General features: G+C 36.5%; 1 non-coding gene across 1 annotated transcript; it reads right to left on the bottom strand.

Annotated features, from left to right (window-relative positions):
• Nucleotides 1–3770: 3770 nt before the first annotated feature.
• On the bottom strand, nt 3771–3843 carry TRNAA-CGC. The gene has a single exon. It is a non-coding gene; the product is annotated as a tRNA-Ala (tRNA).
• Nucleotides 3844–9918: the final 6075 nt, after the last annotated feature.

Below are 9918 nucleotides of genomic sequence, written 5' to 3' on the forward strand. Positions count from 1 at the left end.
GCGTGTGTGATCGAACGAGCTTGGATTATGCACAACCGATGTTCGATTGGCGAAGACAAACCTCGCAAAGGTCCGATGAGGCCAATAAGCCGGGGCGAAAAATATATCTAGGACTTAATTTCTCTTAAAGCTGGTCATGAGCGTGTCTAGATCATGACGCCACGCGATCAAGAATGTATGGCAGTAAGAACAAGAAAAAAGAAAGAAATTGTGTAATATTCTCGAATTTTTGTACTCATTCCATTTGTTAATTACTTGTGTATGGATAAAATAAATGTATTGAAAGTTGTGTTTTAAATTNGATCATGAGCGTGTCTAGATCATGACGCCTAGCGGTCAAGAATGTATGGTAGTAAGAACAAGAAAAAAGAAAGAAATTGTGTAATAGACTAGAATCTTTGTACTTATTCCATTTGTTAATTACTTATGTATGGATAAAATAAATGTATTGAAAGTTGTGTTTTAAATTCTTGTGTTTTATTTCTCATTAAAAACAAACCCATGTGCAAAGCGAGCATTCTACCATATGAGCTAGACCCCCTTTATAGAATAAAGGTCTCGAACGTTCATGATGAGGNGCTAGACCCCTTTTATAGAATAAAGGTCTCGAACGTTCATGATGAGGTAAGAAGCCATTTTGGACTCTTCTTAAGAAGTACTTATAGAATTTGCTTGGATTTTTGTATAAACCTTAATCCAAGTATGAATTAAAGGAATGTGAAAGAAAAACACCTAGAACCGTGATTTAAGGCTCCGAATCTATCAAATTTCTCGGGATTTAATTAATGTTAAAATAGCCCACTAAATGAACTCTACTGCGTATGAATTTTTAATACTGAACATAATATGATATGTTACGATTTTATATGAAAAATTTGGTGGTCATTGGATATGGTTAATTAGCTAAACCAAGTAACGGTGTAAAATGAACATAATGCACCTAAGGAAATTTAAAATTTACCATTGGTTCATGATCTTTATGATTGCCAAATGCTAAGAAACCTTGCATTAAACCTAGATATGAATTGAAATGTATGAAGCCTTGAATACAAGATCTCAGGTTCATGACTAATACCATAAATAGGAGTGTCTTGGAGAATAAGACAACAATCACTAGAAAAAGGATCTAGATTCAAGTTCCATAGGCTAGAATTTTAAAAAAATAATAAGAATGGAGGTGCAGGAAATTGAACCCCGTGCCTCTCACATGTAAAGCGAGCGCTCTACTATATGAGCTACACCCACTTTATAGAATAAAGGTCTCGAACGTTCATAATGAGGTAAAAAAAATTTTGGACTCTTTTTAAGAATTACTTTTAGAATTTGCTTGGATTTTTGTATAAACCTTAAACTAAGTATGAATTAAAGAAATATGAAAGAAAAACACCAAGAGCCGTGAATTAAGGCTTTGAACCGATTAAATTGATTGCGATTTAAGTAACATTAATATAACGCACTAAATGAACTCGACTCCCTATGAATTTTTAATACTGAGAATAATATGACATGTTAAGAGTTTATATGAAATTTGGTAATCATTAGATAAGGTTAATTAGCTAAACCAAGTAACGGTGTAAAATGACCATAATGCACATAAGGAAATTTAACTTTGGTTCATGATCTATATGACCTCCAAATGTTATGAAACTTTTTATTAAACCTAGATTCGAGTTCAGACTACGTCCCTTTTCAACGTATGAACCCATGGCATAGGTTCAAATTGTGTCACTTTTAATTTATGAAGCCTTTGACGTATGTTAACAGTACGTCGCTTTGAACGTATGTTAACAGTACGTCGCTTTGAACGTATGAAGCCTTTAACAAAGGATGTCAGGTTCATGAATTGTACCATAAATACTAGGAGGAGTGTCCTGGAGAACGAAGCAACAATCAAGGACTAGAACAAGGATCAAGATCCAAGTTTTAAAGATAAGAATCTTAAAACAAATAACAATAGAGGTGCAGGGAATTGAATCCCGTGCCTTTTGCATGAGAAGCAAACACTCTACCATATGAGCTACACCCCCTTAATAAGATAAAGGTCCCGAACGTTCATGGTGAGGTAAGAAACCATTTTGGAGTCTTCTTATGAAGTATTTTTAGAATTTGCTTGGATTTTTGTATAAACCTTAAACCAAATATGAATTAAGGGAATGTGAAAGAAAAACACCAAGAACCGATCAAATTTCTCAAGATTTAAGTAACGTTAAAATAAAATACTAAATGAACTGCGCTGCATATGAATTTTTAATACTGAGCATAATACGACATGTTAATAGTTTATATGAAATTTGGTAGTTGTTGGATAAGGTTAATTAGCTAAACCAAGTAACGATGTAGAATGAACATAATGCACCTAAGGAAATTTACCATTGGTTCATGATCTAGATGACTGCCTAATGCTATGAAACTTTTATTAAACCTAGATACGAGTTTAGACTACATCGCTTGTAACACATGAAGTCATGGCATAGGTTCAGACTGTGTCGGTTGAAATGTATGAAGCCTTGGACGCAAGTTCAGACTGTGTCGCTTAGAACGTATGAAGCATTGGAGACAGAATGTCAAGTTCATGACTAGTACTATAAATACTAGGGGGAGTTTCTTGAAGAACAATACAACGATCAAATACTAGAACAAGGATTAAGATCCAAGTTCTTAAGAAAAGAACCCAGAACAATAGTACCAAGCCCCTTGGATCGAAACTAAGGTTGAGACCTCAAAATTTAAGGATCAAAGTCTTAAAGATAGATCATGATAAGAACTCACAATTAAAGATAAGAACTAAAGAGTCCAAGTCATTACAACATGAACAAGAACTAAAGAGTCCAAGTAATTACAACATGAACAAGAAAAGAAATGAACAAGAAAAAAAATACTGTTATAGGCTAGAAACTTTATACTCATTTATTAATTTCATGTTTTAATTACATATGAATCTATAAAATAAATGTATTGTAAATTATAAAAGTATAAAATTTACCCATCTTATCGAGTCATTTGATCNAAATGTATTGTAAATTATAAAAGTATAAAATTTACCCATCTTATCGAATCATCTGATCGTTACAATAATATAAGTATTTGAACCTAAGATTTCAAAACAAACAAAATGGAGTTGCATGAAATTGAACAATGTGCTTCTTCATTCAAAGAGAGCGCTCAACCATATGAGCTACATCCCCTTTATAAAACAAATGTCCCGAACGTCCATAACGAGGTAAGTAGCCATCTTGCACTCTTCTTAAGAAATACTTGTAGAAATTGCTTGGCTCTTTATATAAACCTTAAACCAAGTATGTATTAAAGGAATAAAAATACCAAGAACTGTGAGTGAAAGCTCTGAACCGATCAAATTCTTGAATATTTTCTTGTAATGCATACGTATGAAGCCTTGAACACAGGATGTTAGGTTCATTACTAGCATCGTAAATATTAGAGGGAGTTTCTTGGAGAACAAGACAACGATCAAGGAACCCAGAACAAGGATCAATATCCAAGCATCTTTTTTTCTATAGTTTAAAGTCATCAAGTCACCCAATCCTTACACAATTACACGGATTTGAACCTAAGATTGAAACTTGTGCCATGCGAAGCGAGCGCTCTACCATATGAGCTACACCCCCTTTATAGAATAAAGATCTCGTCCATGACGAGGTAAGTAGCCATTTTGGACTCTTCATAATCAATGCTTGTAAACCTTAAACCAAGTATGAATTAAAGGAAAGAAAAACACCAAGATCCGTGAGTTATCAAAACAAACACAACAATGGAGGTGCAGGGAATTGAACCCTGTGCCTCTCGCATGCGAAGCGAGCACTCTACCATATGAGCTACACCCCCTTTATAGAATAAATGTCTCGAACGTCCATGATGAGGTAAGTAGTCATTTTGGACTCTTCATAATCAATGCTTGTAAACCTTAAACCAAGTATGAATTAAAGGAAAGAAAAAATAAAGATCTTGAACGTCCATGACGAGGTAAGCAGCTATTTTGGACTCTTCATAATCACAACAATGGAGGTGCAGGGAATTGAACCATGTGCCTCTCGCATGCGAAGCGCTCTACCATATGAGCGTAGAAATTGCAAGTATAACCATGAATGCTCCGAACCGATCAAATTGCTCATGAAGTCCTTTGGTTCATGATCTAGCTTAATATTAGAGGGAGTGTCTTGGAGTACAAGACAACGATCAAGGAACCCAGAACAAGGATCAATATCCAAGCATCTTTTTTTCTATAGTTTAGAGTCATCAAGTCATCCAATCCTTACACAATTCCAAGGATTTGAACCTAAGATTGAAACTTGTGCCTCTCGCATGCGAAGCGAGCGCTCTACCATATGAGCTAGACCCCCTTTATAGAATAAAGATCTCGAACGTCCATGACGAGGTAAGTAGCCATTTTGGACTCTTCATAATCAATGCTTGTAAACCTTAAACCAAGTATGAATTAAAGGAAAGAAAAAATGGAAGAGGTAAGTAGCCATTTTGGACTCTTCATAATCAATGCTTGTAAACCTTAAACCAAGTATGAATTAAAGGAAAGAAAAACACCAAGAACCGTGAGTTATCAAAACAAACACAACAATGGAGGTGGAGGGAATTGAACCCTGTGCCTCTCGCATGCGAAGCGCTACACCCCCTTTATAAAATAAAGGTCTTGAACGTCCATGACGAGGTAAGTAGCCATTTTGGACTCTTCATAATCAATGCTTGTAGAAATTGCAAGTATAACCATGAACGCTGCTCCGAACCGATCAAATTGCTCATGAAGTCCTTTGGTTCATGATCTAGCTTAATATTAGAGGAGTGTCTTGGAGATCCTTACAATTCCAAGGATTTAAACCTAAGATTTCAAAACAAACACACAATAGAGGGGGGTGCAGGGAATTGAACCATGTGCCTCTCACATGCAAAGCGAGTGCTCTACCATATGAGCTACACTCCTTTTATAGAAATGAACGTCCACGATGAGATAAGTAGTCATTTTGGACTCTTCATAATCAATGCTGGTAGAAATTGTATGTATCTTTGTATAAACCTTAAACCAAGTATGAATTAAAGGAAAGAAAAATACCAAGAATCGTGAGTTAAAGCTCTGAACTGATTAAATTGCTCATGAGTTTATATGAAATTCGGTGCTCGTTGGATAAGGTTAATTAGTATTTGGTCCTTTGGTTCATGATCTAGCTTAATATTAGAGGGAGTATCTCCACAGTATTTGGTCCTTTGGTTCATGATCTAGCTTAATATTAGAGGGAGTGTCTTGGAGATCCTTACCATTCCAAGGATTTGAACCTACGATTTCAAAACAAACACAATGGAGGAGGTGAACCGTGTGCCTCTTGCATGCGGAACGAGAACTCTACCATATGAACTACACCCCCTTTATAGTATAAAGGTCTCGAACGTCCATGATGAGGTAAGTACCCATTTAGAACTCTTCTTAAGAAGTACTGGTAGAAATTGCTTGGATCCTTGTATAAACCTTAAACCAAGTATGAATTAAAGAAATGTGAAAGAAAAACACCAAGAACCGTGAGTTAAGGCTCCGAACCGATCAAATTTCTCGTGATTTAAGTAACATTAAAATAACTTACTAAATGAACTCCGCTGCCTATGAATTTTTAATATGAGCATAATATGACATGTTAAGAGTTTATATGAAATTGGGTAGTCATTGGATAAGGTTAATTAGCTAAACCAAGTAACGGTGTAAAATAATCATAATGCACATAAGGAAATTTATCTTTGGTTCATACTCAAGATGACCTCCAAATGCTATGGAACTTTTTATTAAACTTAGATTCGAGTTCAGACAACGCTGCTTTGAACGCATGAACGCATGGCATAGGTTCAAACTGTGTCACTTGAAATATATGAAGCCTTGGACTTAGGTTAACACTATGTCTCTTTGGACGTATGAAGCCTTGAACACAGGATGTCAGATTCATGACTAGTATCATAAATACTAGGGAGAGTGTCTTGACGAACAAGAACACAATCAAGGACTAGAAAAAGGATCAAGATCCAAATTCTGAAGATAAGAACCCAGAACAATAGTACCAAAACCCTTAAGACCCGAATTATGGTTGAGTCATAATCCAAGGATCAAAGTTCTAAAGATATATCATGATAAAGAGTCTTAAGTACTTACAATAAGAAAGAAATAGTGTGATAGGCAAGAATAGACAAGAATCTGAAAACAAATAAGGAACTTACAAGGAACTGAACCTCGTGCCTCTCGAGCACTCTACCATATGAGCTACACCCCCTTTATAGAATAAACTTTCGAACTTCATGATGAGGTAAGAAGCTCTGAAGAAGGAGAACCTAAGATTTCGAAACAAACACACAATGGAGGTGCAGGGAACTGAACCCTGTGCCTCTCGCATGCGAAGCGAGCGCTCTACCATATGAGCTACACCCCCTTTATAAAATAAATGTCTTAAACGTCCATGACGAGGTAAGTAGCGATTTTGGACTCTTCTTAATAAGTACTTGTAGAAATTGCTTGGATCTTTGTATAAACCTTAAGCTAAGTATGAATTAAAGGAATGTGAAAGAAAAACACCAAGAACCGTAATGCACATAAGTAAATTTAACTTTGGTTCATGTTCTAGAGGACCTCCAAATACTATGGAACTTTTTATTAAACCTAGATTCAAGTACAGACTATGTCGCTTGGAATGCATGAACCCATGACCTAGGTTCAAACTTTGTTACTCGAAATGTATGAAATCTTGGACGTAGGTTAACACTATCGCTTTGAACGTATGAAGCCTTGGACACAAGATGTCAGGTTCATGACACACAGGATGTCAGGTTCATGACACACAGGATGTCAGGTTCATGACTAGTGCCATAAATACTAGGGGAGTGTCTTGGAGAACAAGACAACGATCAAGGACTGAACAAGGATCAAGATCCAAGTTTTGTAGATAAGAAGCAGAAAAAAAAAGTACCCAGACCCTTAGATCAGAAAAGAATTGAACCTTGTTCCTCTTGCATGCACCAAGGAAAAAAAAGGTTGAGATCTTAGAATCCATGGACCAAAGTCCGTCTAAGTACACTTACAAACTAAGAAAAATAGTACTTAGACCCTTAAATCAGAACTAAGATTGACATCTCAGAATTCAAGGACCAAAGTCCACGTAAGTACTTACAACAAGAACAAGGAAAAAAAAGAGTGTGGTAGGCTACTTACTAAGTAGATAATCATACCTATGGTACCTCTTGCATGCAAAGTGAGAGCTCTAGCATGTGAGACTCGAATACAGACTAAAAAGACGAAAGCGAAAATAATTAAAAAAATAATAAAATAATAAAATCCACTAAAATTTAAATTAAAAGAAAAGTGAACACCAAAATTAAATAAAAAATTAAGTCTAATTACAAGACGAAGTTTCGTACGAGGAATCCATTATAAAACAAAAATATAAAAGCCTAAAAAATGTAAAAACGGGCTAGCACTCTAGAACAACCCCCCACTATGACCACACAACTCGTGAACGCTCATTCCCCTCGAGCAACAGCCTGTAAACACCTGGAAAAGAAAAGAGAAAGGGGTGAGTATAATAATACTCAATAACCAACCTACTTGTAGGCTCTCAATGCATCCTTAACTTAGTAAGTATCACGGGCTTTACTCTTTGCTCTAGGAAGTTTGAGCTTAGGTTTCAATGCTCTCTAAGCAACTGGGTACCCCAACTTTCGAGTAGGACTCTAAACTGAAGCATACACATAAGGGTCTGTGCGATTTTTTCGTTCTTCTTTTCTACTACTCAAGTGGCTTGTCTTGCTTATGTAGTGGATGATCCATGTTCTAGGTTGAGGCGGGAACTCATAAGTTGCAAGACAGTATAGCTGGATCTGAATCTGAACAACAATTTGAGCATTATCCAAGGGGGTTACCTGACAACTCTCCCACGGGACCATAAAGTCTTCAAAGTTTGGGGGCAGCGATCCCCTGTGTGCCGGTTAGCTACTAGGTTAACCTACGCTCAGGATCGAGTTTATAGTTGATGGTGTTAAAATTCCACTCAAACTTGTGGGGTTTATTTGGCAAGCATGCAAGTTTGGTTAAACCAAATTTTGACACCTCAAAATTCCACTAACATGTACTTTTCCATTAAATGAAGTCAACATTTTGACTTTCTTTATTTTAATTCAACAATTAATTTCAAATTAAAGTAACATTTAATGATTAATTAAACTATTTAATTAATATTTAATATTAATTCAAATGTTAATCTCAATCAATTCTGACACATAATTGATTAAAATATTTAAATGTTATTTAAATATTTCAGATTCTCTCTTTTTGTTTAATTCGTAAATAAAACAAAAATGCGGTTAAATATATCGTATATATGTAGCACATATTCCCAATTTGAATTCGAACACTTCGAACTCACTCGTCACACTGTTCTTTGGTTTAGCCCGATATGAGCTAGTAGAGGGAAACGGTTCTTTACTTCGGTGGGTGGGATATCTCCATCTTATGAATTGAAATAAATAAATAAAGCGTATTCAGAGATAGATTAGAGAATCCATTCGACAGGGAGATTCGGAAATTGCAGAGGCTTGGTTCAATCAGCTGAGTATTGGAAACAAGCTATACTATAGTACTGACTCCCGGTAATTCTATTGAAGCACTAAATAATGGGTTGAAGATCACAAGGCGTTTCAAATAAGAAAACTCTCTCTTTCTTTCATAGCTATTCCATTATATTTATATAGTAGTATTAGTTAGCAATGAATATAGTTGTTATAATCCGCATCCATCAGTCAAATCAACTAAAAGGGAGAATTTCTCAGGCAGGGAAGAACCAAGCAAAGCAAGCAAGATCGTTCAATTTCCTTTGGTATAAGGGTAGTAAACGATACAGAGATAGATTAGAGAATCCATTTGAGAAAAAGCTAATTCTATCTATAAAGGGTTGATAAGATTCAACAAGGTCCGTTGAGCGCCTCTTGACTATGGCATAATAGATACGAACACTTGTCCCGGCCGGATACACTTCCAGATCATAATTGGGCTCTAGTGAATAACTCAAACTAAAATGGGAGATAGCAGAGCAGAGAAAGAAACTCAGTATCAAAATCTCTCATAGGTTCACTAATTACTTAACTGGGGGCTGGCTCTTTGTATGTGTTGTACGGAAAGAGGAGGACTCCATGAGCATGAGTGTGATTATTCGTTCGCCGTAACCATCAGTCAAAATTGGGGTGGGGTAGAGATAGGGCGTCAACCCTTCTTTCGAGGAATGGGCCAGCCGGGGCATTTAGTTCTCTAGAACAATAGCTAAGGGGATACTAACTACCACCACTTGGATTGATTTGGAACCTTCCTTCATGCTGATGCTCACGATTTCGATAGCCATACTAGTGATTTGGAGGAGGATCTCTCGAAAAAAGTCTTTAGTGCGCATTTCGGCCAACTCTCCATCATCTTTCTTTCTTTCTTTGGCTGAGTTAGTTGGGATGTATTTCCACGGTGCTCGTTTTTCCAATTATAATGGCTAGGCGATCCTACTCACATTGAAATATTGACATGGTGATGTATGTAGGTAGGCGTGGGGTTTGTTTCGAGGAATAGAAATAACCTCTCTCTGTGGTCAGATGTGGCAAGCATCCGGAATAACTAGTTCATTATTGTACCGCAGTGCATTAGTTCAGCCTTAATGCTTTTTGCCGGTTGGTTATCACAAGGCTGCTAATGGGCTTGGTTCCCCAAGATGTAGAATCCACATGTTCAATCACCATTTAGCGGGTCTCCTAGGACTTGGGTCTCTTTCTTGGGCGGGACAGACATCAAGTACACCTATCTTTCTTTACCGATTGAGATTAACCAATTGAATTTCTAAATGATGCTGGCTGGAGTAGATCCTAAAGAGATTCCACTTCCTCTCC

This window comes from Cucurbita pepo, chromosome LG06 (genome assembly GCF_002806865.2).
Source record: "Cucurbita pepo subsp. pepo cultivar mu-cu-16 chromosome LG06, ASM280686v2, whole genome shotgun sequence".
NCBI lineage: Eukaryota > Viridiplantae > Streptophyta > Magnoliopsida > Cucurbitales > Cucurbitaceae > Cucurbita > Cucurbita pepo.